We start from the raw sequence: 25,183 nt of genomic DNA, 5'->3' as shown, positions 1-25,183 counted from the left end.
AAAAGACTGAAAGCTTCCGCTGAGATCAGAAACAAGATGAAGCTGTTGCTTAAATCCGGCATCATTCTGAGGGCTCTGAGAAAGGCAGTGAGACAGAAAATGCAAAGGGAGGGGACACGCAGCTCAGAAGTGAAGCGCCTTGGGAACATCTCCACACGCAGATGACGCGACTGTGTGTAGAAAATCCTGTGAGAACCACAAAAGTCTATTAAAGAGATTAGCAAAGTTGCAGGTGACAAAATCAACGTCCAAAAATCACTAGCAATGATTAACCTAATGATTATAATTAAGAAAACAATTCCATTTGTAATAGTGTTTTTGAAATACTTGGTAAATATTTACCCAAGTAGGTGTTTGACTTGTATGCCGAAAACTACAGATCACCGCTGAAAGGAATTAGAAAAGCCTAAATAAACGAAAAGACACCTATGCTCACAGACCTGAGCTCTTAGGCAACACTCCACAAATGACCTTCAGTTTCAACACAATCAGTATCAAAATTCCCACAGTTTTTATTTTATTTTTTCCAGAAATGGATAGGCTGATCCTAAAATCCACATGGAATTGTCAGGCCAAAACAATCTTGAAAAAGAATAACAGAGTTAGGGGCTCATGATTGCTTCCTGATTCAAAATTCACTACAAAGCTGCAGTCGTCGAGGCGCTGTGCTCCTGGCGTAAGACACACACGTGGGCTGTGGGACCGAAACTCGAGTCCATGATAAACTCATACGTAGACGGTCAAGGGAGGCGACCAGGCTGCCAGGACTGTTCACAGCTGGTGCAGGTGCGGGTGTCCACATGGAGAGGGAAGAAGCTGGACCCTTGCCTCACAGTTCATACAAAACTCATGGATGCAGTGAGACAGGCCGTGACCTGGGGCCTCTTGATACAGGGCTTATACCTGGACCAACTCGTCCTAGAGCAACAAAGGAACTAGAAGGGACTCAGAGAGACCGCGTGCATGGGCACCTGGGGCCAGGAATGGGACTAAGAGAGACCGCGTGCATGGGCACCTGGGGCCAGGAATGGGACTAAGAGAGACCGCGTGCATGGGCACCTGGGGCCAGGAATGGGACTAAGAGAGACCGCGTGCATGGGCACCTGGGGCCAGGAATGGACATGAAGACACAAAAAGGCTGGAACACAACGGCCCGTGCAAAAGCTGCGCCCTCCCACGAGCCCCGCGCGCAGAGCCAGCAACGGGGCAGGCCGTCGAAGCCCCCCGCAGGCCGGCCCACCCACCGGTCCACACCCTCACCCACCGAAGGGACCAGCTCGCCCCATCTGGGGGCGAACATGGGCCCCTGTTGCTTGTGTTCGCTCCCTCCTCCTGAAGCAGGGGCCCCAGTAAAGCCATGCCTCGATTCCTCGTCTGGCCGTGTATCAATTTCTACAATTAAAGAGTCCAGGAACCCGGGTTGGCAACAGCAGGACCTAGAATAAAAGCTGAGCCGCAAACGGTTAGAAAGAAAGACAGCGTGACTTTGGATCGGGCAATGGCCCCTTAACTACATGACAAGCAACTAAAGAAAACAGAGATAAATTGTAGTTTGCCAAATTAAAAATGTTTGTGCCTCAAAGGACACTCAAGAAGGTGAAAAGACAATCTAAAAAATGGGAGAGAGTTTGGAATTCATGTATCTGACGAGGGACTAGTATTCAGCATATGAAAGAACTGCAATTCAACAACAGCAAGACCCACAGACCAAGGAGTCAGTGGACAAAGGCCAGAGCAGACATTTTCCGAAGACACGTGAACAGCTGGTGAGCAGAAGCCACGCTCGGCACCGCTGGCGGGCAAGGACGTGCCCATAAACCACCACCAAGGGGACAGCTGCTGTGGTTTTATACGACCCAGCGCTTCCACTCCAAGATGCAGACCGAAGAGAACTGAAATCTGTGGATAGAGAAAACCTTGACCACAAATGTTTCTAAGCATTATTCATAATAGCCAAAAACTGGAAATAGTCCAATGTCCATAGGTTGATGAAGAAAGAAAAAAAATATGGTATCCTCTTACAGTACCACATTAACCAGCCGTAAAGAAGTGGCGTTCTGACACAGCCTACAGCATGTTTCAGAACGCTATGCTCAGTGAAATACTACAGAAACAAAAGGCACATAATTTATATGAAACACCCCGAAGAGGAGAACCCATGCTGAGAGAGCAGACTGGTGTTTGAAGGAAGAGATGAGTTGAAGGGACGAGGGAGGACCACCTAAAGGGAAGGAGAAGGCGATGCTCCCACTCCAGTGCTCTGGTCTGGAGAATCCCACGGACGGAGGAGCCTCGTGGGCTGCAGTCCATGGGGTCGCTAAGAGTCGGACACGACTGAGCGACTTCACTCTCACTTACCTAAGGGAATGGGGTTCCCTTACCCTGAGGCGGGCGGGGAGAGTGGCTGCTGGAGCTGGACCGTGGCGCTCTAACATCACACCAAAAACGTGCTGGCGAAGCTCACTTGTGCGCTTTCTGAGGGTAAAACAAAAATGCTCTGTTCTGCAACTTTCAGGTGATTAAAAATAAGCCATATAACCGATAAATGAAAGCGCACGGAACCAAAGGCCTGAATGTCACCGCAGCGCTGCAGGCGGGCCATCCTGTCTACAGACCCGCCCCTGGGGAGAAGCTGCCGGAGGCTGAGCTGCGGCCCCTCTCCAGCCAGGAGCAGGGGGCCTGTTGAGGGCCCGAGGCCACGGGGGAGCCTCACCCCATGCGGTTGAGGACGCAAGCCTGCGCAGGCACGACCACTCAGCCTGTGGGTGTCCGTCCTGCCCATGCTGACCCCGCCCTCTGATGGCCCAGCATGCACATCAGCTCGGCCGAAGGACGGCCTGCTGGGTCAGTGCCGCCAGCAGGAGCGCAGAGCACACAAGATACCTCCACAAGGAGGGCTTAACAGGGGGGCCGGGGTGCAGAGCACAGCTGTCCCAGGGAGATAGGAGATGAGGAGGTCCAGGGTCAGAACACCAGGCCTCGGGGCGGTGTGGGGGCCGCTGGGGCACCTGAGGCTGGCCTGGGAGCCTTGCCCCAACGGGACCCAACCAGTGGGATGGCCTTGCTCCTAACAGGAAGGTCCAGGCCTGGCCATCACCTCCCACAGCCTCACGCACAGGTGAGGACAGAGACAGGAGAGCACGTGGCCCTGCGGTCTGAAGAGAGCAGAGGCCTGGCCACAGAGCCGACCCGCCCTGTCCCTGAGGAGGGGGCACAGCCCCAAGCCCAGAGCCGTCCTGCCAGCACACCTGCTCCCCCTGGAGCCACCCCAGGTCCCATGAGAAATGAGGGGGGTATGGGGGAGGGAGGAAGGACAGGCTGCACAGACACGCAGGCCCAGGGCTCCCAGCGGCTGCCAGACGCCCAGCAGGCATCCTGCCTCCGCACAGCCGGCCTGGTCCCACTCCTCCAGCCCTTGGGGTACTGCGGGAGGCTCCTCAGGGCAGGCCACATGGGCTGCTGGGTGCTGACCTGTAACCGGGAAGGACCCAAACCCCACCTGGAGCGGGGACTCAGGACTGGGGGGCCAGTGCCCCTCAGAGGGGAGGCCTGTGTGGCTGGGGGGCTGGCAGTGGGGTCGGGGCTCCTCTGGGCCTGGGGGTGAGGCTGAGTGGGGCCTGGCAGGGGCCCGAGTGGGGACAGTGGGCGCTGCAGCAGGCTTGGGCCTGAGACCCCCAGGCTGGGGAAGGGTCCCAGCCCCAACCAACCCCTAAATAGGGAGCAGCTGTTGCTGAGACAGGGCCTGACTCTGGTGAGACCCCAAATGTGCCTCTTTGGCACATTGATTATTTTAAGCTGTGTGGATGAAAAGTGTCATCTGCCCTATCAGGAAGCAAAGGTCGCTGCAGACCTGAAGGCCTCACCCTGCAGCCCCTCAGGGTGGAAAAGCAGGCTGCTGCCCAGACAGCTGGGAGGCATGTCAGGGGAGTGATTTCACAGGGGCCAGAGTCTTGCATGTTCTTATGGCAGAAAGTGAAGAGGAACTAAAAAGCCTCTTGATGAAAGTGAAAGTGGAGAGTGAAAAACTTGGCTTAAAGCTCAACATTCAGAAAACAAAGATCATGGCATCCGGTCCCATCACTTCATGGGAAATAGATGGGGAAACAGTGGAAACAGTGTCAGACTTTATTTTTGGGGGCTCCAAAATCACTGCAGATGGTGACTGCAGCCATGAAATTAAAAGACGCTTACTCCTTGGAAGGAAAGTTATGACCAACCTAGATAGCATATTCAAAAGCAGAGACATTACTTTGCCAAAAAAGGTTCGTCTAGTCAAGGCTATGGTCTTTCCTGTGGTCATGTATGGATGTGAGAGCTGAACTGTGAAGAAGGCTGAGCGCCGAAGAATTGATGCTTTTGAACTGTGGTGTTGGAGAAGACTCTTGAGAGTCCCTTGGACTGCAAGGAGATCCAACCAGTCCCTTCTGAAGGAGATCAGCCCTGGGATTTCTTTGGAAGGAATGATGCTAAAGCTGAAACTCCAGTACTTTGGCCACCTCATGTGAAGAGTTGACTCATTGGAAAAGACTCTGATGCTGGGAGGGATTGGGGGCAAGAGGAGAAGGGGATGACAGAGGATGAGATGGCTGGATGGCATCACTGACTTGATGGACGTGAGTCTGAGTGAACTCCGGGAGTTGGTGATGGACAGGGAGGCCTGGCGTGCTGCGATTCATGGGGTCGCAAAGAGTCGGACACGACTGAGCAACTGATCTGATCTGATCTGATATGAAGAAAAGGGCTAACTTCTCTAAATTGAGACATTGAGTTTTCTTTAATTAACAGAATCTTTTGATGTTCCAACTACCTGGTTTTACTGCTCAAACTCCTATAAATTCTGCCCCTCCCTCATCTCTTTGGAGCAACCTGTCAGTGGCTGTGCCTTTTCGGTATAATGTGATAGTTACAGATCTGCAGGATTCTTTCCTCACCATTCCCCTGGCCCTCCAAGATTGTAAGCTGTTTGCCTTCAGTCTCCCTTCAGCTAATTTTAAACAGCCCTATAGAAGGTTTCAATGGAAGGTTTTGCCTCAGGGAATGAAAAATAGCCCTACCTTGTGTCAGAAATTTGTAGACCAAGCTGTGCAAAATGTTAGAGGAAAGTATAAAGATCTATATTTGATACATTATATGGATGATATTTTGGCAGCTTGTAAGGACAGAGCCTTGTTGCAACAAATTTTATCTGAATTGATTGAGGCCTTGGAAAGCTGGGGTTTAAAGATAGTTCCAGATAAGATACAAGTTCAGTTCAGTTCAGTAGCTCAGTCGTGTCCCACTCTTTGTGACCCCATGAATCGCAGCATGCCAGGCCTCCCTGTCCATCACCAACTCCCGGAGTTCACTCAGACTCATGTCCATTGAGTCAGCCATCTCATCCTCTGTCGTCCCCTTCTCCTCCTGCCCTCAATCCCTCCCAGCATCAGAGTCTTTTCCAATGAGTCAACTCTTCACATGAGGTGACCAAAGTACTGGAGTTTCAGCTTTAGCATCATTCCCTCCAAAGAAGTCCCAGGGCTGATCTCCTTCAGAATGGACTGGTTGGATCTCCTTGCAGTCCAAGGGACTCTCAAGAGTCTTCTCCAACACCACAGTTCAAAAGCATCAATTCTTCAGCGCTCAGCCTTCTTCACAGTCCAACTCTCACATCCATACATGACCACAGGAAAAACCATAGCCTTGACTAGATGAACCTTCGTGGGCAAAGTAATGTCTCTGCTTTTGAATACGCTATCTAGGTTGGTCATAACTTTCCTTCCAAGGAGTAAGAGTCTTTTAATTTCATGGCTGCAGTCACCATCTGCAGTGATTTTGGAGCCCAGAAAAATAAAGTCTGACACTGTTTCCACTGTTTCCCCAACTATTTCCCATGAAGTGATGGGACCGGATGCCATGATCTTTGTTTTCTGAATGTTGAGCTTTAAGCCAACTTTTTCACTCTCAACTTTCACCTTCATCAAGAGGCTTTTGAGTTCCTCTTCACTTTCTGCCATAAGGGTGGTGCATATCTGAGGTTATTGATATTTCTCCCGGCAATCTTGATTCCAGCTTGTGCTTCTTCCAGTCCAGCGTTTCTCATGATGTACTCTGCATATAAGTTAAATAAGCAGGGTGACAATATACAGCCTTGACGTACTCCCTTTCCTATTTGTAACCAGTCTGTTGTTCTATGTCCAGTTTTAACTGTTGCTTCCTGACCTGCATACAGATTTCTCAAGAGGCAGGTCAGGTGGTCTGGTATTCCCATCTCTTTCAGAATCTTCCACAGTTTATTGTGATCCACACAGTCAAAGGCTTTGGCATAGTCAATAAAGCAGAAATAGATGTTTTTCTGGAACTCTCTTGCTTTTTCTATGATCCAGCAGATGTTGGCAATTTGATCTCTGGTTCCTCTGCCTTTTCTAAAACCAGCTTGAACATCTGGAATTTCACTGTTCACGTATTGCTGAAGCCTGGCTTGGAGAATTTTGAGCATTACTTTACTAGCGTGTGAGATGAGTGCAATTGTGCAGTTGTTTGAGCATTCTTTGGCATTGCCTTTCTTTGGGATTGGAGTGAAAACCGACCTGTTCCAGTCCTGTGGCCACTGCTGAGTTTTCCAAATTTGCTGGTATATTGAGTGCAGCGCTTTCACAGCATCATCTTTCAGGATTTGAAATAGCTCCACTGGAATTCCATCACCTCCACTAGCTTTGTTCGTAGTGATGCTTTTTTTTTTTTTTTTAACTTTACAATATTGTATTGGTTTTGCCAAATATCGAAATGTGTAGTGATGCTTTCTAAGGCCCACTTGACTTCGCCTTCCAGGATGTCTGGCTCTAGGTGAGTGATCACACCATCATGATTATCTGGGTACTGAAATCTTTTTTGTACAGATCTTCTATGTATTCTTGCCACCTCTTCTTTATATCTTCTGCTTCTGTTAGGTCCATACCATTTCTGTCCTTTATCAAGCCCATCTTTGCATGAAATATTCCCTTGGTATCTCTAATTTTCTTGAAGAGATCTCTAGTCTTTTCCATTCTGTTGTTTTCTTCTATTTCTTTGCATTGATTGCTGAGGAAGGCTTTCTTATCTCTTCTTGCTATTCTTTGGAACTCTGCATTCAGATGCTTATATCTTTCCTTTTCTCCTTTGCTTTTCACTTCTCTTCTTTTCACAGCTATTTGTAAGGCCTCCCCAGACAGCCCTTTTGCTTTTTTGCATTTCTTTTCCGTGGGGATGGTCTTGATCCCTGTCTCCTGTGCAATGTCATGAACCTCTGTCCATAGTTCATCAGGCACTCTATCTATCAGATCTAGGCCCTTAAATCTATTTCTCACTTCCACTGTATAATCATAAGGGATTTGATTTAGGTCATACCTGAATGGTCTAGTGGTTTTCCCTACTTTCTTCAATTTAAGTCTGAATTTGGCAATAAGGAGTTCATGATCTGAGCCACAGTCAGCTCCTGGTCTTGTTTTTGTTGACAGTATAGAGCTTCTCCATCTTCGGCTGCAAAAAATATAATCAATCTGATTTCGGTGTTGACCATCTGGTGATGTCAAACCTCTGGCCTCATGTTTTTGTAAAAGTATAAAAGAGAATCTTAAACATGGAATAAACAGGCAGTCCATAGAAACGAGGCTGCCTCATTGGCCGCCGCCGTCATCTCTTCAGATTGAATCCCTGGTTGCTGGAGTTGGACTCCGGCAAGAGACATCCTGGGGCTTGTCCTCGAGGTGGAGAGTGTTATGCTTGGGTTCCCACCACAGGTCTAGGTTCTCAGGGGTGGGGACCCCTACCAGGAAATAACAGGGGGCAGAGTTGCCTGTCCGATTTAGAAACCAGGGTGTGGTTTTTTGGTTGTCCTAAACAGAACATGGATTTTTGAGACTGGTTAATGGCATCTGAGGAGAGAGTCATGTCGGGGAATAGTTATAGCAGGTCAGTTCTGCCAGAACCTCTAGTTCCCAGTCTTTGGGCTAAGTCATAATACCCCAGAGCAGTTTCCAGATCCTGGTTTTCTCCATCAGTTCTGAAACTGAAGGCTATTCCACATCTTGAGTTGTCCAGCTCCTCCACAGACACCCCTGCCAGGGAGTCACTTTTGAAACAGATGGGGAAGGTCACTTGGGGAATGTTAGTCAAGAGAGAAAAGAAGGGGTTGGGTGGGATTGCAGATGTTATCGTGGGAGGAAATATAGACAGCTGTTGCTGATACCAAGTCATGAAGTTTTCCTCCCCTTTTACCCAAAAGGTTATGCCATGACCAGACGGGGTAGGTTGAGTGGTAGCATGTAGCTGGGCTGGAAGGGTTGGCCGCTGACACCCTGGGATATGTGGGACATGTCCTCACCTTCCGCTGCTAATGGGGTAGGAAGGTTAAGGCGAGTCGTGTGTGGTTTGCAAGTGTACAGCCCACTCCAGTGTTCTTGCCTGGAGAATTCCATGGATAGAGGAGCTTGGCAGGCTACGGTCCAGGTTGTAAAGAGTCAGACACGACTGAAGATTCGGACATGGCTGAAGAATCTGATGCGACTGAAGAGTCTGACACAAGGAAGTGACCAAGCAGACGCCCCACTAAGGGAGAGGTTAATAGCTGGGCAGGGAGGCACGATCCGGAAGAGGAGGGGCTTCACAGGACGCATTCACTTCTCTGAGGGAGGCTGGATGGTGTTTCGCCTGAACAAGACTCTGAGTCTCCAACAGGCTCACAGGAATAGCTGGCCTCTGGCTTTGGGGTCTCAGTCCCCGTGTCCCGCTCCTGTGGACTGTAGGGTTTTACTCTAGAACTGTGGGCCCCGGCAAAAGGTGCCACACCTCTACAGCAGTCGAGGTCACGGAAACAACCGGGGTGGCCTGGCCCATGTCTCTGGCAGCTGGTTTGGACTCCCTTTCTCTTGCCTGGTCTTCACTAATATTTGGTCCCCCGGCTCTACGTGGGGGTTTTTCAGTCTTCCTGCGGTTTAGGGAGGACTTGCTTTCCATATCATTGGAGTCCTTGCTGAAACCTTCTAGATCAATTATAGTTTTAGGAGTGCATTGGTGTCCTCGTCAAAAAACAAATCAGAAGTTAAGAAGGGACATCCATACATCATTTCATAAGGGTTTAATAATGACGGCCATTTGGGGCTGCACGCGCCCTCGTGAGGGTTACGGGCAGCATGTGGAGCCACTTATCATGTGCTTCTTGACTTAGTTTGGCCAGAGCTCTTTTAAGAGTCTGGTTGGCCCGCTCTACCTTCCCTGAGGCTTGAGGCCTCGTGGATGAGTGGGAGTGGTGTTTGAATCCTAAACATGTGGCCAACTTCTGGGATATCATGGCCACAGATGATGGCCCACTGTGGCTCTGAGTGATCAAGGCAGCCGAAACCTCGGTGCTGTCTCCTTTAGCAGGGCTTTACAGACTTCTGTCGCTCTCTCTGTCCTACTGGGAATGCTTCAGACCATCCTGTGTCAGCAAAGATTAGCACATGAGAGAATCCTTGGGTCTTGCCTGGCTGTACATCCACCTGCTGGTCCTCACCTGGGTATGATCCCTGATGCTGGACAGGTTTAATTAGGGGAGGTGGCAAGGGTCTGGCTTTGGAGTGGTTTCTTAGGTATCACAGTTCCGTGTGGTCTGCCCAATATCTTCAGCCACTGGAGGTGGTAGAGAATGGGCTTGAACAAGGTTTCCAGGTGATCTCTTCCAAAATGGGTACTTTTGTGTAAAGAGTTAATAATTTTCCAGACTTGAGAGTCAGGGAGTGTTATTTGCACCTCGTCCGTCTGGAACCACCCGTGTGACCCCATCTCCCAGCCCCGCTCGGCACACAGGAGTGTTCCCCTGGGGTATTACTTGGAGTCAGGGTTTCCTTGGGGAAAAGCGGGCAGATGGCAGTGATGCGGGAGCAGCTCTAGCCGCTCATTTTGCCTCCTGGTTAGTTTTCCTGTTCCCTTGGGCCTCCTTTTCTTCTCTCTCTCGGTGACCCTTGCATAGATGACAGCTACTTGAGCAGGAAGTTTGGCTGCCTCCAGGAGCCTGAGAATGAGCTCTTTGTGTTTAGTAAGAGAGCTTCGGGCACTGAGCGCTCCCGCTCCTCCCAGGCATGCAGGATGAGGAAAGCACGCTTAGGGTCTGTGTAGATCCTCTGTCCTTCCCGAAGTCCAGAGCTCTCCTCAGGGCAAAAAGTTCAGTTTTCCGGGCCGAGGTGCCTGGGGGCGGAGATCGACTTTCCCTGGTTTCTTCCAGGCTCACTGAGGCGTGTCCTGCCTTCCTCTCTCCTCTCTCCACAAAAGCACTGCCATCTGCGCAGCCTTCCTCCTCGGGGTCGGAGAAGGGTGTCTCAGGCAGGCCAGGGTGAGGAGCGTCATTTGCTTATGGCTTGCATGCATTGCTGGTCCAAAGAGGAAGTATGGGGATCTGGAGTCAATGCGGCTGGATTTAAAGTCTGACACCCTTAACCGCACTTCTGGAGTGTCAGGGAGGAGGGCATGGTGTTGGCTGGTCCTTGCCCCTGTCGCTCACTGTGCCCTTTAGTCTCCAAGACTGCTCGCACCCGGTGACGTGTATACACTGTGGCGGGCTGACCCAGGGTCAGCGTTAACCACAAGAGCGATGCCCTGCTGCCTGGCCACAGGGGGCCACCCTCTGGCTACCTGGTCTAGTTGCTTAGAGAGGTAAGCCATGGGTTGTAGTACAGGCACACACCCTCCTCCGCCCCCATCCACATTTGTCCTAACATCCCGAGAGCAGTTCCTACTCTCTCAGAGACATACAGCCTGAAAGGCTTTTCCATGTTGGGAGGCCTACACCTCCTGAGTTCAGGAGCTGGGATGCCAGCCTCTTCCAGGGCATTAAAGGCAAGCTTGCAGGTCTCATCCCAGTTAAGTGGCCCTTCTTCTTTCCCTCTTAATTTTTCATGTAGGGGTTGGGCCAGATTCCCATAACCAGGAATCCAGGTCCAGGAAAACCCAGTCATTCCTAAAAATGCCCTAAGCTGTTTTTTTGTTTGGGGATAGGTGGTATTTAAGATGAGGGTTTGGGGGTCTAGCATTCTTTTCCCCTCTGTAATTATAAATCCACAGTGTCTTACTTGGGTTAAACTAATCCAAGCTTTCTTAGGGGATACTCAGTATCTCTTTTCATAGAGAACATTTAAGGTTTTAATTGTATCCATTTGAGAGCTGGTAAAATCTGTGCTATGAGCAAGTCACCTGCCCATTGTATTATTGTCTGCAAGGAGGTCCAACCAGTCCATCCTAAAGGAGATCAGTCCTGGGTGTTCACTGGAAGGACTGATGCTAAAGCTGAAATTCCAGTACTTTGGCCACCTCATGCAAAGAGTTGACTCATTGGAAAAGACCCTGATGCTGGGAGGGATTGGGGGCAGGAGGAGAAGGGGACGACAGAGGATGAGATGGCTGGATGGTATCACCGACTTGATGGATGTGAGTTTGAGTGAACTCTTAGTTGGTGATGGACAGGGAGGCCTGGCGTGCTGCGATTCATGGGGTCGCAAAGAGTCAGGCACAACTGAGCGGCTGAACTGAACTGAAGGTTAACTCTCTTAGATTTTTCCCCAAGGACATTCTGAAAATATGAGGGCTATCTCAAAACCCCTGTGTTAGTTGAGTCCAGCAAACTCGTATGGCCTCCCTGGTCCCTGGGTCCCTCCACTCAAAGGCAAAGATCTCTGGGGATGCGGGATGGAGAGGAATGCACAAGAAAGCGTCTGTCGGGTCCAGGATTCAAGTACTTAGCAGTTCCTGGGACCTGAGATAGGAGGGTATGTGGGTTCAGGACTATAGGGTGGATGGCAACCACAGCCTCATTGACTGCTCCTAGGTCCTGCATGCATCGATAAGATCCACCCAGTTTCTTAACAGGCAGGACTGTGTGAAACAGGGAGACTCACAGGCAAATACGATTCCAGTATCCTGGTCCGTGGTAACTAGCGGTCTAAAGCCGTCGAGAGCTTCTGGTTTTAAGGTCTTTTCCAGGGGTAGGAAGCACTTGGCCTCAGGAGAATCTCTACTGGTGAAATATTTACGGCTGGCCGGGGGCAGGAGACGCCCCACACCTGGGTTTGACCTCATCTGAGAAAGGTAGGGACTCTCCCTCTTCTACGTCTGACTGCAAGTGTTCAGACACCAGACAAAGGAAATTGTTTGTTTCTAACCCCCCAGGTCACTGTGGTCTGGAGGTGGTAACGCAGGCCTCCCCCAGTGGGGGAGCAGGGCCCCTGGGGACGCACAAGGAGGGGTGGGTCCCTGGCCAGTCGCCCACCGCATAATGGAGGGGCTTTGGGGTTCTCCATCTGTCCCATCGCCATTTTAGTCAGGGAGTCTAAGGTCCTGATCAGAAAGGAAGAGCAGAGAAGGCAGCCCCCGTATCCTTGCCTTCTCTTTGCACAGTCACCCAAGGGTCGAGAGGAGTGATCTGGAGCTCACCATTCGCGGGGGCTTCTCGAGCCACTGGGCACCGTCAGTCCCAGTCGCCCAGGACTAACACAGCAGGTGCAGGGGTCTCCACACACCTCCCCTTAGGGCGATATGGACTCTCCCCTTTCCAGTGCCCATCCTCTTTGCAGTAGGCACTCTGGGGATGGATCCTTAAGATTCTTTTTCTTTCTCACTTTTCCTGTGACTCACATAGTAGTAGGGTGAACCAAGGCTGAGATTTTAGTGTGTTGGCTAAGGCTTAGATCTGCTTCTGTGTCTTAGATCTGATCTCTTATCTTGGACCCTCCTGTTCTTTCCAGCTTCTCTTTCCTCCCTTTCGGCTTTCTCCTCCAGGTCCCTACCCAAAACCGTCCTATTTGCCTCCTCTGCCAACTCAGAGACTGGCGTCTCTGGTCCTTTTTCTAGTTTTTGCGATTTTCTCCTTATATCCCAGGCTGCCTGGGTTATGAAGGAATGGGCTAACAAGACTCTACTTAATACTTTTTAGGTCTTCCTGCCGAAGAATTGATGCTTTTGAACTGTGGTGTTAGAGAAGACTCTTGAGCATCCCTTGGACAGCAAGGAGATCCAACCAGTCCATCCTAAAGGAAATCAGTCCTGAATACTCATTAGAAGGACTGATGCTGAAGCTGAAGCTCCAATCCTTTGGCCACCTGATGTGAAGAACTGATTCATTGGAAAAGACCCCATGCTGGGAAAGATTGAAGGCAGAAGGAGAAGGGGACGACAGAGGATGGGATGGTTGGATGGCATCACTGACTCGATGGACATGAGTATGAGCAAGCTTCAGGAAGCCTGGCGTGCTGCAGTCCATGGGGTCACAAAGAGTTGGACACGACTTAACTGAACTGAATTAAGGTCTGCCTGGGTAAAATTTTTAAAGACCACTGTGAGCCTTTCCAAAAAAGGACTGGATTTTCACTCTCGCCCTGTATAACTTCTTTTTTCTTACTATAATCAACGCCCTTCTGGACGCCCAGGCCGTTCCCTGTAGCAGGTAAGCAGTGAGGTGTCTTAGGGACCCTCTCCTTGCCCTTACACTGGGATCCCAATCCAGCTCCGTAGAGGCGACTGCCTCTTCTGCCAGGGCCAGACTGGCATCTGCACACTGTCACCAGTTCAGCTGCTTTTCTAGCCTGATCTAGGATTCTAGCTTTTTCTTCATCATTACAACACTGGGTGAGAATGACCATTACATCCCTCCAGGTGAGGGAGAAGTTGAGACTAAGACACTTGAATGTGTCCCTAAAGTTTTGGGGGTTTTCAGAATATGAACCCAGTCGCTCCCTACACTGCATAGTATGTTGCATAGAAAAGGGAACGTGAACTTGCATGGTTCCCCTTCCCCGTCTGGTAGCTCTCTTAGGAGACAGATTTTGTCGGAGAGTAAACTTTCCTTCTGTGGTGGGCAAAGCTTACTACCTGATTGTAATCCCATAGGGAAAAGGGGCGTAGGGAAGCGGAGCTGGGGTGACCCTGCGGGACTTTCCCTCAGTCTCGTGACTTCCAGGGCTGCCTGAACTTCCCTTTCCCTGTTCTCTCTGTCCAAGCTGAGGGGGTCAGGAGAAGGGCAAGGGGGTCCTTGGCTTCGGACCTCGCCAAAAGAACTTTGAAAAAGCCTTTGTTGCGGTCTCTGAGCTTGCATTGTCTCCTTTTCTGGGAATCCTGGTAGAGGGCCATAAAGGCCTGGACATTGGGAACCTCCTTTTATTTACCCTCGAGTTTGCAGTATAGACTGAGCTACAAAATGGTGTTAAATCCAAGTCCCCCTGACTGGGGCCATTTCCCCCTCCTCCCAGGAAGTGAGTAGGCCAGTATCAAGTATAAGGTTTCGTATGTTTTCTTCTTTTTAGTCCATTCAGGTGGTATCCTTCCCAGTGGGCCCAAAGACAACCCAGTGGGGTGTGTAAAGGGAAGCTGGGCTCGTTTCCCATTTCGATGGTGGTCTAGCCTATGTCCTGTCACCAGGGGACCAGTATGGGGTGGATGCGCCTGTGTCTGACTTGAGGCTGTAAGCTCTCTCCTGGTCCCAGATTGCTTGATGGTATATGTGCCAAAGGAAATGCTCAGTGGTGAGCACAATCGGTGGGGATGTAGGGCTTGTCCCGAAAGGCTAATGAACCCCTAGGCGTATGTCTAGGGTATTAACTTTCCCCCAAGACCAGGTGAGACTGTGCTGAGCCTTGTCAGTCACTTCCACTTGGAAGCACTCAGCCAAACGAACAATCAAGTGACTGAATTGATAGAAACAGGGCGCCTGATGGAGGGAAAATCGCCTGATTTCCTCCCTGAGGACGGAAAGCACGGCTGACGGGTAAGAGACGCAGTCTCTCAGAAAATCTCTCACGAAGACTCAGAACTTCAGACCCAAATGTTGATTGAGTAAATGGAAATACTTTGGGTCTTCAAAGGGAGGGAAAGAGGCCCGGTTAAGTAAGAAGGAAGGAGACAGAGGAAAAAGGGGTTAGGGTTAGGAGAGAGAGGGAAAAAGGGGTGTCTTTACAGACATCTCCTGCCACCTGCAGACGCCCGGCATTATGGGGCTTTACCCGGAGCTTCCAGCAAAGGGAGGACTGGAGCTCGGCCCTACCAGTACCCAGAAACCGGACTGGAACCAGAACCAGAATTTGAGTTCTGTGCCAACCAGAGGTGACCAGGCGCCAGCCCTCAGCTCAGGCTGAGCCCCTTCTACCAGACTCCTGCGTCCAGTGCCAGGGGACAAGGGGGAAAGTGGGGTAGCAGGCGTTGAACAGGAGGACGAGAGAAACAAAGGCATCCCCAAAGTCGCTTGCTTCTACCCGGTTAGGGCATCCAGACAGTCGTCTGTGTCGGGAAGAGGCCAGGGACCAGAGTCCTGGTTGCGGCTGCTGGGTCTGGTTCCTCAGCAGGCAAGCTGGCCTTTGAGTGCCCTGAGGAGCTGGGACATCAGTCGCAGTAAAAAGGGGTCCCTTCATGGTTGCCAGTTGCTGCAGGAAAGGCGACCCCGTCCTGGGCTTAACAGTGGCTCTTGTCTAGCGCTCGGAACGAAGTTGTTCGGGGAGACGTGCTGACAAAGGCAGAGACTTGACTGGAAGATGGGCACCTGGCGGGAGGGGACAGTCGGGACCACGGAGGACCGCCCTGCCGCGTGGCTGCAGTCTTGGGTTTTATGGTGACGGGGTTCGTTTCTGGGCTGTCTTTGGCCAATCACTCTGTCTCAGGGTCCTTCCTGGGGGAACACACGCTGCTCAAGACGGATGTCAGCAAGAAGGACTCTGGGAGGTGGTGGGACATGTGCGGTCCCTTTTCACCTGTCCTGAATCTTCCGGTTGGTGGTGCTTGTTAGTTCCGTGTTCTTTACTAGGATCTCCTGTCATAAAATAACTCACACAAATGGTTACTATGGTGCCTGGCCAATATGAAGGGCTTTAATCGATGTGCTTTCTGTAACATTTATGCTGACGAGAGATAATGAAGCCCGTCAGGACTCTGTGGGCTCCTGGGCATGAAACCCTTTCTGTGTCCCCGGCTACGTGACCTTCCCTGAATTCAAAAGGGCAAGGTTGGACAGTTGCTAATCAGGGAAGAGAGGGGACTCAGAGAGCAGCAGTGCAGCCTGGTGTCAGGGTCCGGGTTCAGGGGTGCACAGCAGTGTCTTTGAGCTCCTTACAGAACTCAAACCCCCAACAAATGGAGATATCAGCCTGACAAGCATCCTTCTTTCCGGAGAGCATTGCAGTTTGGTAACCTTGAGAACCAGAGACGCTCATCAGGGGACCACCTGAGGCCAGGTTAAAGGAGGCTAGCCCTACACACACCCTGGCCCTCCGCACAGCCGCACCCTTGATCCACTGCTACAAAACTGCCTCGGGGTCAGGACACAAGGCTTTGAGGGCACAGCCCTGCTGTGTCCCCCTTTGCCTGTCAGGCAATAAAGCTATTCTTTTCTACTTCACCAAAAACTCTATTTCTGAGATTCAATTCAGCACCAGTGTACAGAGGCCCAGTTTTCAGCATCAGTATTTTTGGTGGCAAAACCTGCTCCCCTTCAGTTTGAAGAAGAAAATACTTGTTGGGGATTTTCCGTGGCTCTGCCCCTCCGAAGCCTGGAGTTCGCAGGGGGAAAGGCTGGGGTGTCCCCTGAGCACTTTCCATCCCGCCCGCCTTCCTCTCCCTGCCTGGGGCTGACTCGTCAATACCTGGAGTCTCTCTCTTTTAAAAAGGCCCAAGGGTTACTAGGATGAGTATGATTTTCACATCACCAGCTCCACAATGGCACAATCTGGAACAAAGCTCTCTCTTCCCAGAGATTTTCCAGGAAAAACCCAGGACTCTCCAGGAGCAGAGACTGGGGGGTGTTTGAGGGAGAAAGGAGAGGAAGGCGGGGACCCTCTGGTCAGTGGTCAGTTCGGTGGCGGTGGCACAGGCTCTTCCTTCCTTCCTCCCTCCTCCTCCTGCTCGGCTCCCGGCTGGACACCAGGAGGCTCTCCCTTGCCTTGCCCTCAGGCTTTGCTAAGGAGGAGGCCCTGCCTGGCAGCAGGGCTGGAGGACAGTCATTCGCATGCCCTCCCCCGCCCCCACCCCAGGATTCCCAGGAAATGGGAGCAGCTCCCCCAGAGCAGGAAGAGGAGACTTTAAAAAGAAAAACAACCCTTTGGCTGACATAGCATTTGACTGAGTCATCACACCAGATGGACCCAGAACAGTGAAAAATGTGGTCAACATAATCAACTCCCCACAATCAAATCTGCTGGTGCTGGGACAGCAGACAGACCTTGGGAATGGAACAGGAGCACCCAGCACAGAGGGTGCTCTTGCATGGGGCGCCGATGAACTGGAATCTGAAACACACAAAACACCACAGGAACTCGGTGACTCCCTCCTGACCTCGGGGATAGCTGGTGAAGGAAAAAGCGGAGGCCCAAATTTGCGTCACCTGTGCTAAAGTCCACGCGCGCAAACCTCGCCTCCTACTCGACTGCAGTTCAGCCTTCCCCAGAATGTCCTAGGATTCCCTGGTCAGCACCGAGGAGGTGATGTGTCCTGTGGGTGCCCTCCATCCCTGGAAGATGAGGGACATCCGGCTGTTCCTCTCCCCTCCCCCCGCCCTCAAGAGGAGCCATCCCGCCCCAGTAGCCTTGCTTTCTTCAGCTAGTGATCTCCTTGCCCCATCTTCCTTCCTGTAAAATGTCCCACTTTGTGCTGCTCCTCTGAGCACCCTGGTGCTTGCTGGATGAGACGCTGCCAATTCATTAATTACCAAATAAAGTGGTTCAGTTCAGTTCAGTCGCTCGGTCGTGTCCGACTCTTTGCAACGCATGGACTGCGGCACTCCAGGCCTCCCTGTCCATCACCAACTCCAGGAGTTTATTCAGATTCATGTCCATCGAGTCAGTAATGCCATCCAACCATCTTATCCTCTGTCATCCCCTTCTCCTCCTGCCTTCAATCTTTCCCCGCACCAGGGTCTTTTCAAATGAGTCAGCTCTTTGCATCAGGTGGCCAAAGGATTGGAGCTTCAGCTTCAGCATCAGTCCTTCCAATGAATATTCAGGACTGATTTCCTTTAGGATGGACTGGTTGGATCTCCTTGCAGTCCAAGGGACTCTTAAGAGTCTTCTCTAACACCACAGTTCAAAAGCATCAATTCTTAGGTGCTTAGCTTTCTTTATAGTCCAACTTTCACATCCATACATGATTTTGTAAAGTGGTTAGAGCTTCAGATTTACTCAGTTAAATTTTGTTTTTTACATAACTAAGATTTAGAATCCAGACAAAAGGTGAATAAATTTGACTGCATAAACAGTTTTCAAAGTTGCATGACAAACACTCGTATAAACACTTGTACAAAGTACAAGTACTTGACAAATTAGGAGCAAATATTCAGAGCATACACTCAGAAAAGGTGCTTGTAACCCTGATGTGCCAAGAAGTCCGAAAGATGAGCAGGTAGATGGAGAAAATACACGAACAGACAGTTTATACTAAAAAATCCTAAGCATATGAAAAAACATTGAAATCACTCATTAATAGAGCAATGCAATTAATATAAGACCAAGGTCTCACTTCTTACCTCTCAAAGTGGCAAAAAATTTAAAACTATGATAGCTCAGTTGGTAGAGAATCCGCCTGCAATTTTGGAGACCCTGGTTCAATTCCTGGATCGGGAAGATCTGCTGGAGAAGGGATAGGCTACCCACTTCAGTATTCTTGGGCTTCCCTTGTGGCTCAGCGGGTAAAGGTCCGCCTGCAATGTGGGAGACCTGTGTTTGACCCCTGGGTTGGGAAAATCCCCTGGAGAAGGGAACAGCTACCCCCTCCAGTATTCTGGCCTGGAGAATTCCATGGACTGTATAGTCCATGGGGTCTCAAAAAGTCAGACATGACTGAGCGACTTTCACTTTATGACTGGCTCTGTTGTTGAAACTGCCGAGAAACCAGCATCCTCATACAGCCCTGGGGAACCCCAAATGGTAAATCCTGAAATGGAATTGGGTCAGACAAAAATGTGTATGCACTCTCCTTTGACCAATAGCTCTGTTTTTAGGAACCTACCCTGAAGGTGGCTTTACAGGGGGTGCAGTGGTAGAGAATCTGCCTGCTAATGCAGGAGATGCAAGAGACATGGGTTTGATCCCTGGGTCTGGAAGATCCCCTGGAGAAGGGAATGGCAACCCATGCCTGTATTCTTGCCTGGGAAATTCCATGGACAGAGGAGCCTGGAGGGCCACAGTCCATGGGGTCGCAAAGAGCTGGACACGATTGAGCACACACACATACCCTGAAGATGCGCTTCAAACAACGGGAAACAGATATGCAAAGAGGATTCACTGCAGACTTGTTTGTAACCACAAAACGTTAGGAACAACCTAAATGCCCACACTTCTGAGAGCGGCGTGCAGGCCCTGAAGAAAAAGGAGGAAGGTCACTCCAAGTGGGTGGTGTCACTTCCACGCACTATGTTAAGAGGAGAAGCACCGAGAGTCACCTATAGCAGTTCCTTTCTTTCTTTCTTTTTATAGCACAACTTATATATTTCACATGGACAAAAATTCGTATCATTCACAGTATCTTAAGATAAACTGCCTTTGAGTGGGAGCTTTCTTTCCAGTACTTTGAGGTCTACAAGACGAATCTAGAGAATTTACCACGTGGAAAATGAAGACTGCTTAAATCGGATGGGGGCAGGGGAGGCCTGTGGTTTTTCTTTTGGATTGAGCTGTAACACTGTCCTTCAGGCGGCTGAGGGAGTTTCATATTTGCTTTAGACATCATGAGGCGCCGAAGCTCTCTCAGGACAGCTTCGGTGCTACACGAATTCTGCCGTTTCGCCAGCACTGGCACGGCTCTTGGGTCCAGCAGTCCGTTAGAACTATTAGCTCCGTTCATGTTAATGTTTGTTACGAGTCTTACAAAGGGGGTGCTTCTGGGTATTTAGGTCCACATTCTATTTTAAGGCTGTATATTCAGTTTTCATAAATTGTTCTTGGAGGCCCAATTACCACCCCGTCCATCTTGTAGGTGTCATGTCTTCGTCATCTTCTAGACTGCAGCTAACTGTGCCATCTCCTACTCCTTTCTGGCCTTCTTCGAGTTCTGCCAACAGTCGGAAATTGCGAGGGACTTTTACTCCCGAGCCCATGGTGGCTGCCATCTGGCGTCGCTGTCGCTCAAAGGCCGGCCCTTTCTTCACCCCCTCCCAGTTCCTTTCGTTTAAGAAGGAAGATGACATGTGTCTGCTCATTTGTGGAAAAGAGACACAGGGCAGAGTAGGGAAAGCTTGCCACATCTCGTGGAAAGAGGAAGTTGACAGGAAGCCACAGGCTCCCGGCAGAAAGGGCTGTGTGTGAGTGTGGCACCTGGACTTCCCTCTAGCTGTGTGACAAATATGTAAATCTGTGTGGGTAAAACTGGGAAAGGTCAGTTTTCATTCCAATCCCAAAGAATGGCAATGCCAAAAAATGCTCAAACTACTGCACAGTTGCACTCATCTCACACGCTAGCAAAATAATGCTCAAAATTCTCCAAGCCAGGCTTCAATAGTACATGAACTGACAACTTCCAGATGTTCAAGCTGGATTTAGAAAAGGCAGAGGAACCAGAGATCAAATTGCCAACATCCACTGGGTCACAGAAAAAGCAAGAGAACTGCAGGAGAACATCTACTTCTGCTTCACTGACTACACTAAAACCTTTGACTGTGTGGATCACAACAAACCGCGGAAAATTCTTCAAGACCACCTGACCTGCCTCCTGAGAAATCTGTGTGCAGGTCAAGAAGCAACAGTTAGAAACGGACATGGAACAACGAACTGGTTCCAAACCAGGAAAGGAGTACATCAAGGCTGCATGCTGTCACCCTGCTTATCTAACTTATATGCAGAGTACGTCATGTGAAATGCCGGGCTGGATGAAGCACAAGCTGGAATCAAGATTGTCGGGAGAAATATCAGTAACCTCAGATGTGCAGATGACACCACCCTTATGGCAGAAAGCAAAGGAGAGCTAAAGAGCATCTTGATGAAAGTGAAAGGGGAGAGTGAAAAGGCTGGCTTAAAATTCAACATTCAAAAAACTAATATCGTGGATCCACTTCTATCACTTCATGGCAAATAGATGGGGAAAAAATGGAAACAGTGAGAGACTTTATTTTCTTGGGCTCCAAAATCACTGCAGATGGTGACCGCGGCCATGAAATTAAAAGACACTTGCTCCTTGGAAGAAAAGCTATGACCAACCTAGACAGCATACTAAAAAGAGACATTACTTTGTCGACAAAGGTCCATCTAGTCAAAGCCATGGTTTTTCCAGTAGTCATGTATAGATGTGAGAGTTGGACCATAAAGAAAGTTGAGCGCCAAAGAACTGATGCTTCTGAACTGTGGTGTTAGAGAAGACTCTTGAGAGTCTCTTGGACAGCAGAGAGATCAAACCAGTCAATCCTAAAGGAAATCAGTCCTGAATATTTACTGGAAGGACTGATGGTGAAGCTGAAGTTCTAGTACTTTGGCCACCTGATGGGAAGAACTAACTCACTGGAAAAGACCCTGATGCCAGGAAAGACTGAAGGCAGGAGGAGAAGGAGATGACAGAGGATGAGATGGTTGGATGGCATCACCGACTCAATGGAACTGAGTCTGAGCAAGCTCCAGGAGCTGGTGATGGACAGTGAAGCCTCACATGCTGCTGTCCATGGGGTCACAGAGAGTCAGACAGGACTGAGCGACTGCACTGACTGAAGAGGTTAGCGACCTTGCTGTCCGAGAACGTAAGAGAAGGAGGGGAGGCAGTGTCGGGTAGGGGTCCTGTGAGTCTGCACTTGTGGTCTGTACTCTGCACCCAGAAATATACAGAACAGAGGATGTAGGGTCCATTATGACACGCATGTGTATTTCCCGTCTCTGCTGAGAGTCCAAGAGGCAAGGAGCACATGGTGCCCAGGTCTCGGTTTCCAAGACCACTCGTTCTCCAGTAAAGGAACCAGGCTCCCTGGAGAAACGGCCCATTCCAGGCCTAGGCAGGGAGTCCCCACGATGGGCCTGGGCGCTCTTGTGGCGTCAGAATGAGAAGGTAACAGGCAGGAAGGCCAGGGGTCTCCAAAGGGAGGAAATAGCCTGCAAGTATCAGACATCTTTATCTCTCTTAAGCGGCAGGAGGAAACAAACTAGCGATGTTTTTTCCTTCTCTACAAATTTAAAAGGAGGTTTCTCTTAAAATACTGTGTTGCCATAAGGACACCTGGTTTGGCCTGAAGTTAATTATTCTCAAACCTTGAGTTAACCAATGCCTTTTTCTTATGGAAATGCTTGTCTTAAGCTATGCTAATGTGCTATGCATTTACCCCAAACTCTGTCTTCAAGACAGTTCCCTTGGAACCTACTTGACAAACCAGTATGTTATACTCAAATATTGTTCCCCTAATCTATGTAAATGAAACTATTTGTATGGTGGTCTGCCCTTCTTCAAGATTCAAGTTAATCATTTTATGGCCCAGGATGAACCATTTGGTGCCAAGATTATCCCAAAAGGCACCTTATGGGTGAGGGGCCTGGTGCTATTCTGAGTTTTAAGACATTCCTTTCTGTCATTAACAGACTGCTAGTGACTATATAACATCCAGCTGAAGACTAGCAGGGGGGTACTCTCTGCCCCCTTCTGATGCCTACGTCAGAAGCTTTCTCTGTCTCCTTTATACTTTAATAAAACTTTATTACACAAAAGCTCTGAGCGATCAAGCCTCATCTCTGGCCCTGGATTGAATTCTTCTCCTCCAGGGGCCAAGAATCCTGGTGTCTTTGCATGATTCAACAACAACCTTTCAAGAACACAAGGAAGTACTCAAAAACACACACTAAACCGGATAACTGACTGTGGCTCAGATCATGAACGCCTTATTGCAAAATTCAGACTTAAATTGAGGAAAGTAAGGAAAACCACTAGACCATTCAGGTATGACCTAAATCAAAACCCTTATGATTATACAGTGGAAGTGAAAAACAAATTCCAGGGATTAGATCTGATAGACAGAGTGCCTGAAGAACTATGGATGGGGGTTCATGACATTGTACAGGAGGCATTGATCAAGACCATCCCCAAGAAAAAGAAATGAAAAAGGCAAAACGGTTGTCTGAGGAGGCCTTAAAATAGCTGAGAAAAGAAGAGAGTGAAAGGCAAAGGAGAAAAGGGAAGATATAGTTATCTGAATGCAGAGTTCCAAAGAACAGCAAGGAGAAATAAGAAAGCCTTCCTCAGTGATCAATGCAAAGAAATAGAGGAAAACAATAGAATGAGAAAGACTAGAGATCTCTTCAAGAAAATTAGAGATACCAAGGAAACATTTCATGCAAAGACGGGCTCGATAAAGGACAGAAGTGGTATGAGCCTGATGTTCTGGAGTCCATGGGGTTGCAGAGTCGGACACGACTGAGCAACTGAACTGAACTGATACCGTGAAATTTTTGCACCTTGTTTTATGTCCCTAGATATGTTCCAGTATCTTCTGATTTATAGTCTGTGGGAACTTGAATAGAATTTGTATCCTACTGTTATGTGAAAATTATATGAATCTTAATTATGTTGAATTGGTTTACAGTGTTTTTCATGTCTACTATATCCTTCTACCTTTCTGACTTCCCTGGTGGCTCAGATGGTAAAGCGTCTTGCTTACAATGTGGGAGACCTGGGTTCAATCCCTGGGTGGAGATCCTCTGGAGAAGGAAATGGCAGCCCACTCCAGGACTCTTGCCTGGAAAATCCCATGGACAGAGGAGCATGGAGGGCTACAGTCCACCGGGTCGCAAAGAGTCAGACACCACTGACCGACTTCACTTTCACTTTTCACCTTTCTATTCATTCGATTGATTTTTGAGAGTCTGATATTGAAACTCCAACTAAAAAATCTCAACTTAAAAAATAATCTAATATACAGTGGAACTATATGTATTTTTGTTTTGTATTTTCCAAGTCTCCTTGGAAAATAAAGGTGTTATTATACTTTCATAATTTAAAAAAGAAAGAAAATAAGTAAAGTCACTCTTTTCTTTGTAGATAATTAGTATATTGGGGTCTTACCTGGTTGTCCAGTGGTTAAGACTTGGAGCTTCCAGTACAGGCTGTGTGAGTTTGATCTCTGGTCGGAAACTAAGTTCCCACATGCTATGTGGCAAAATAATTACTTAAAATAGTAGTTCTCTGGGGAAATGAGCAACGGATGCGCCCAGCAGCTGAAGGAGGGGCAGCAGGTGCAAAGGCTTCTGGGTAGGGCACCAACAACGTCCGGTTCAGAGGCAACCTCAAGATGCCTACGTGGGGATGGAGGAGCAGACAGAGAGAGGAACACGTCTTTACAAACCAACTCAGGAAACCTCCCATCAAAATGAGCCTGCAGTCCAGCATGCCTTAGTCCAAGAAAGAAATAGAATTGTACAACAAAGAACAAGATCAACAATCTCAATGAGCTCACTTGAGATGAATTCAATATAATAAAATGATGTGAAAAAAAAATTTTTTTAATTAGTATATTGGGGAGATACTTCAAGACCATGCAGAATTCCCTGGTGGCTCAACTGGTAAAGAGTTTGCCTGCAATTTGGGAGACCAGGTTTGATCCCTGGGTCAGGAAGATCCCCTGTAGAAGGAACTGGCAACTCACTCCAGTATTCTCGCCTGAAAAATCCCATGGATGGAGGAGCCTGGTAGGCTACAGTCCGTGGGGTCACAAAGAGTCGGACACGACTGAGCAACTTCACTTTCACTTTCATGCACATGTTTCTTCCCCAATTTCACACACAGATTTAGCACCCATTAGTGGATCATGCGGAGAAGGCGATGGCACCCCCACTCCAGTGCTCCTGCCGGGAGAACCCCAGGGACGGGGGAGCCTGGTGGGCTGCAGTCCGTGGGGTCTCACAGAGTCGGACACGACTGAAGCGACTTAGCAGCAGCAGCGGACCATGTCTTTGACTATTATTGTTGGATGTTGTGTGATTTCCTATTTACCTGTTTCCTTCTCCGCTTGTTAATTGGAATTCTAATGTGAAAAGAACTTTTCCCTTATCCTCCATTTTTAAACAAAATTGATTGATTGATTTTTGGCCGTGCTGGGTCTTTGTTATTGCACACAGGCTTTCCCTAGTTGCAGCGAGTGGGAGCTACTGTCTAGCTGTGGTGCGAGGGCCTCTCACTGAGGTGGCTCCTCTCGTCGAGCACAGGCTCCAGCTGTGTGGGCTCAGCAGTTTCGGTCCCGGGCTCTAGAGCACAGGCTTAACAGCTGTGG

At 49.3% G+C, this 25,183-nt stretch overlaps 1 long non-coding RNA gene and 1 pseudogene across 1 annotated transcript in view; both read right to left on the bottom strand.

Moving 5' to 3' along the window:
• Window positions 1-24,144, bottom strand: part of LOC139180658 (uncharacterized) — a 28,525-nt gene extending 4,381 nt beyond the window's left edge. Inside the window, exons 1-2 of the long non-coding RNA XR_011564906.1 lie at window positions 23,980-24,144; window positions 2,359-2,475 (exon numbers count right to left, since the gene is read on the bottom strand). This is a non-coding gene — a long non-coding RNA (uncharacterized lncRNA). The remainder of the gene's footprint in view (window positions 1-2,358; window positions 2,476-23,979) is intronic.
• LOC139180657 (ubiquitin-conjugating enzyme E2 variant 1 pseudogene) lies at window positions 17,067-23,967 on the bottom strand (annotated as a pseudogene).
• Window positions 24,145-25,183: the final 1,039 nt, after the last annotated feature.

This window comes from Bos indicus, chromosome 29, assembly GCF_029378745.1.
Source record: "Bos indicus isolate NIAB-ARS_2022 breed Sahiwal x Tharparkar chromosome 29, NIAB-ARS_B.indTharparkar_mat_pri_1.0, whole genome shotgun sequence".
Taxonomy (NCBI): domain Eukaryota; kingdom Metazoa; phylum Chordata; class Mammalia; order Artiodactyla; family Bovidae; genus Bos; species Bos indicus.
The sequence above is the reverse complement of the archived record's forward strand: the minus strand, read 5'-3'. Positions and strand labels throughout refer to the sequence as shown.